Here is a 5,761-nt window from a genome sequence, read left to right as displayed (position 1 = left end):
AGGCTTCCAAGATGGAATGAAGGAGCAGGAAGTGAGCTTGTGCTCTGAGAGACTCCATTAGTGGTGGGGACATAACCGTTGCTAACCCTGGGAGATCTCAGAGTTAGGGAAAAACTGCATGCAGATTCCCTGGGATCCTGAGAGGTGGAGGCTTTCAGCAGTGGACAACAGACCTGCAGAGCTGCACCAAGTGGGGAAGTGGTTTGTGATCTGGTGGACAGCGTTGCAAACTCACTCTCCCTACCTGGGTACCTTGGAGCATCTGTCCTGGTGGAGTTGGCTCCTGGCATCCTGTGACCATCCTTGGATTTACTGTGAGACCCCAATTGAAAGCCACCCTCAGGCCCTTTAGCTGAGCTGACCAAACCTGGATAGAACCAGGTTTGGAGGATCTTTCCCTGTGACTTCAGTACTGCTTCCTTTGGGCCCTGCCTGGCTTAGGTCACTAGAATAGTGTAGTCAAGTCCTTCCCTGCCCCCTGTGGTTTGCCCTTAGGTTGTAAGTTTAGAATTCCTTATTCCCATCCTTCATTATTATTTCCCTCAATTAAACTGTTATAAACTTTTACCTGTTGCCTGCTGGTTCCATAGACCCTAGCCTAGGTGGGCTGAGTGACTGTTGGGCCAACTGCCATTCCTGTGACAGTTAACAGCTTGGCAGTAAACCCTGGTCTCCCTATCCTGGGTGGTCCTGTCTCTCCTTCAACCCAGTGTGAACCCACAAACCATTTAGTTACATTTTAATAATAATAGTTAACATCCCTGGTGCCACCATTACACTATGAACCTATAAGCTAGTTTGGGGAGTATTAACATTTTAACTTTGCTCAACCTGACACAAAGCCAGGAATATTCCTTTATTTGTTCAATCCTTTCTTGTCTTCTATCATGCCTTGACAAGTCAATGCCTTCAATATTTTTATTATTGAAAAGGGTATTTCTCTTAGTATATAAAAAATGCAGATGATTGTGTTTATCAGAATGAATTCTTTTAATAAACAAATTGTCATTTCCAAGTCTTTGATGCACAATTCTTGATAACTGTTAGGAGTACCTTCAAACTCTCCAAGAACTATTGAGAACATGTTCCCTCAAATATTCATTTTTTTTTTCAGTGATTCATTCAACAAACATTAAGCCCTTATTTTGGTGCACAATTCTGTGCAAAGTGCTAGGAAAGATAACAAAGTTTAAATGAGATATGGCCCCTGCCCCCAGGGACTTACAGTTACCAGGCCAACCTTGCAAATAAGTATCCAAGTTACCTTCAGCTTTCACTCTTGGAGACAGAAGGATAAAAGAAGACAGAAAACCATGTGGCCTTCTCTTGTGCTATACAACAGCTCAGTGACTCAGTTCCATTCACCAAAGAGGGTTGTATTAGCAGATGTGAAAAGCTGTGCTATAATGCAGGTATCAATTTTTTTTAACTTAACACATGCAGATTATGACAATCAAGCAAAAAAAAAAAAAATAGGAGCTGAAGACTCAGCTAATTCTTATCCAGCCAGACAATCAGAAGACAAATATAGAGAACATTATTTCCATTGAATTAGTTCACAGGACTTTAGGTTGTTAAATTCAGCACGCATTAAAAATATGCAGTTTCACATAGTGCATTCCAGCTCTAAAATTGTGATTTTGAATATTTTTATGAGATAAATGTATATTATGATTATAATGAATGTAAAGTACTAAGATTTCTTTTTGCTTACTGCATAAAAAGTAATTACAATCAAATGCATGTGTACAAAGAGCAGTAGGTATCTCCACAGGATGATTTGTATGGTTAAGTCTTAAGACTTCTTCCCAGTTAAGTGGCAAGAAAAGAGAAATAATATGTATAAGATCTAAATTGGATTTGTGTTTATGGAACAAGTTCTGTTAGCAGAAGGACATACCAGAAATGAACCAACTGCCAATTAAAGGAGGAAGGGGAAAACCATGGAATGCTCTGAATTACATAATAGCTTATGTTATTCTTCCTTCTAAGTGGGAGCTGGACCATCTCAGGGGGAAGCAATTTCCTGTGCTTGGAGAAATTAAATGGATCCCTAAGTCCTGTAAGGCCATCTAAGAGTAGTCAGAAGAATGACAATCTACTGAGGAATACACAAAAAATTGAAAGGTCTACCATCTTTCTAGGGCACGTATCTGGGGCATGATGGAAAGCCTCCCAAATCTTGTCAAATATGGCAACCCCCTAAGGGAACTTTCCAAGAGATATATCATTGTAGATATGCAAGGAAATCACTGATGGACTTTAGTTTTTTGTTTGTCTGTTTGTTTTTAAACAGGGAAGATTGGTCAGGTAACTAAAGTTCAGTGCAAAAGAATAGTGGTCTATAAAAAACTGGATGCCCAATGTCTAAAATTATCTGAAGCCAAGGGAAATTAGCATTTACTAAGCACCCATAATGTGCCAGGCACTATGCCAAATGCTTTACAAATATTACCTCATTTGATCCTCACAACAACCCTGAGAGGTAGGTACGATTATTATCCCCATTTTAGAGTTGAGGAAACTGAGGCAGACTGAGGTTAAGTGACTTGCTGAAGGTCTTACAGCTTAGACATTGTCTGGGACTGTAAATTGAACTCATGTTTCTAACTCCAGGCCCAGAGTTCTATCCACTGTACCACCTAAATGCCTATATTGGCATGGAAGGTGGAGGAAGGGAGGGAAACCACTATTTGAGGCAGTTGAACAATGATATTGGAGAACAGTAAAAAGCAAAAAGACTGGATTACTTAGTTCTTTTTTTTATCTTCTGCTTCCTCTACCAGGGAAGATGATATTTGGCGTGGACAGCGCATAATATTGTCTACAGTGAATTGAATTCCAAGGTAGGTAGACAATAAGAGTGCTACTAGCCCTTGATGAAGTCCCCAAGTCCCAACACATTAACATATCCCAAGATACTGAAAGAATTGGCAAATGTGATGGGTAGGTCATTAGACTAGGGAACAATCAGTGTGGAGGAATGGATAGTGCACTGAACTTGGAATCTGGGCCATCTAAGTAACAAACCTGCCTCAGAAACTAATATGTGATATCTAACATCCCTTCAGATTCCAAATCTATTCATTAAAAGGGTGTGAATGTCCAGAAAGGGAAATGGTGATCACTAAGAGTGATCTTTATGAAGAAATCATACCAAACTAACCATTTTTCTTTTCTTTCTTTCTTTTTTTTTTTTTTTGCAACTAGGTCACTCTATTGATAGCTCCCAGGAATGTTGTAGAAATAGTCTGTTAACAGATAAAGATATTATCCTTGAGAACCCGATATTTAATTCAATAATCATTTAGCAAGTGTTTACCATAGGGAAAGCACTGTGCTAGGTATTAGTAATACGAAGCATAACAACAACAAAAAGTTCCTGTCCTCAAGTAGGTCACTTTCTTCCAGATGAAGAGACATCAGGCAAGAAAAGCACAGTTAGGTACATCTGGAACTCCATAAATGGCCATACTCAGAGAAGACTCATTAACAGCTTTGTGTCAACTAGAGGTAGGTATATAATGGAGTGTTTCAAGGATTTGTTCTTAGCCCAATTCCACTCAACATTTTCCCCAAGGAATTGCATTCAGGCACAGTCGTGCTTATGAAATATGGAAATGACCTAAATCTACGAAGCATAGCTGGCATGTTGAAGGAGAATAAAGAATCAGAAATATTTCAGTGGGTAGAATGGCAAGGAGGAGGGAGTGAGGGACCAAGGTAATAAGATTAAATGAAGAGAAATGTAGTTTTGTCGGGGTTAAAAAATCAGCTTTGCAAATAGGAAACAGGGGAGATGTGCCTAGAAGACAACTCATGTGAAAGAGATGTAGGGGGTTTCTTAGTGGCCTTCAAACTCAATTTAAGTCAATAGTGCGATATGGAATAAAATGAGAATGCTATCCATCGGGTACTTTAAGAAGCAGCAGCACACAACCCAGACCAAGGGAGATGGCAAGCTCCTAAAATTGTGCCTTAGTCAAATTATATTTGGAATAGTGTTCTGTTCTGGATCTAATATTTTAGGAAAGACAGACAATCTAGACTGTTTTCGTAGAGGGTAAAAAGGATGATGAGAGGATTGGACACCACAGGTAGAATACAATACTTCTCTTTAAGGATTTGAATGGTCATCACAGTTAGGAATGATTAGACTTCTACTGGGCTCCAGAGGACAAAAAGAGCAGCTAGGGATGGGAGTGGCTGTAGAACAGATTTATATCTGATGTAAGAAAAAACTTCTAAGGATCAGAAAAAGTTCTAATGATCACACAGTGCCAACAGGGGAATGGGCATCAGTAGTAGGTTTCTCTCACTGGAGGTCTTTGAGTAGATTGCCTGGATGACCATTTGTCAGAGATCTGTGGAGGGGATTCTTCTTCAGGTATAGGTACAACTAGAAAAATGTAACAGATCTTTTAGCAGTTCAAGATTCTGTGGAAAATGGAAGATAACTGGCAATGGGGTAGGGTTGGAGAAGGTGAGAATGAAAGTCTACAGGCCTAGAAATCAGTAACTTCCAATAATTAACTGCCCGACTAGGCAAGTCACAACTTTTTCTGAGTCTGTGATTTCTCTGTAAAACGAAAGAACTGGGTAAGTTAGATTTTAAATTCGTTTCCATTTTGACACTGTCATCTGCTGATTGGAACCAAACACTGAATGTGCCACTTTGTTCCTTTCCCAGTATGTATCAATATCTTGTGTTAATTTTTACATATCAAAATTGATGTGTAGAATCTTCTTTTAAACATAATAGAAAATTCATAAACCAGAATAAAAAAGCAAAAGAGTCTGGCTCTTTGTGCCTTCTGTTGGTGTATAAGAGTATGGTGTGCTCATAATATCTCAAATACTTGCAATTAATCTAAGCAATATAAGATAATCAGGCTCAGAGAGGTTGCCATCTCTCTATAGTTAAAAATAAATCCATGTGTCTTAACCATTATTTTGCTCATTTTGTATAGGAGACTTTAAGTTTAAAATTTTTACTTTTGCTTTATGATTTTTAAAAAAAGATTAACATTTCCTCATTCCTAACATCCAGAGTTTTCTGGTTCACTGAAGTTATGCTGAAATTGGTAGCTTCACACATTTAAGAACATAAGGATACCAGGATTCAGCTCGATGGAACAGTAACACAAACATTATAAATTTGTGTGAAAAAGCAGTTTCCTATATTCTAATATCTGATACATTAAAAAAAATCTACTTTGTGTCAGCCACCATCCCACAGATGTTCTGAGTACAGCTACAAAAATAACTTGCCTAGCATGAACTGCACTGCTAACTAATTTTTGGCTGAACACAAAGCGGGGGCATCGAGGAGGTGAATTGGGTTTTTCAATCCAGAGTTTCTTTAAAATGAGAAGTAGCTATTATTATTATTATTATTATTATTATTATTATGAAATCCATGCTTATGAAAGATTTTTTTCCTCAGTTCCAACAAGTAAAAACATGGTCCCCTAAACAGGACCCTTTTTAAAAGGTACATTTTGCTTGCATCTGTTCTCCCAAGAAGCACATTGGTGCTTCTCCTATTTGAGTCAATTTCTCAGTATGTGAAATTTTGATGCAGGACTCTCCATCCTTTCCCTGAAGTTGCCCTTTGGTTGTTTTACACAGCCATCCATGTTCTTTAATTTGTCAATACAAGCAGAGCAAAACAAATATCCAGTTGCTGCTTTATCTTAAGTTGAACCAAGCCAAGAACAACGGGTGGGAAAAGTGTGAGAGTAGAAAATATACGGAATAT

The sequence above is a fragment of the Gracilinanus agilis genome, chromosome 1 (genome assembly GCF_016433145.1).
Source record: "Gracilinanus agilis isolate LMUSP501 chromosome 1, AgileGrace, whole genome shotgun sequence".
NCBI classification, from domain to species: Eukaryota; Metazoa; Chordata; class Mammalia; order Didelphimorphia; family Didelphidae; genus Gracilinanus; species Gracilinanus agilis.
This window is presented reverse-complemented; position numbering follows the sequence as displayed.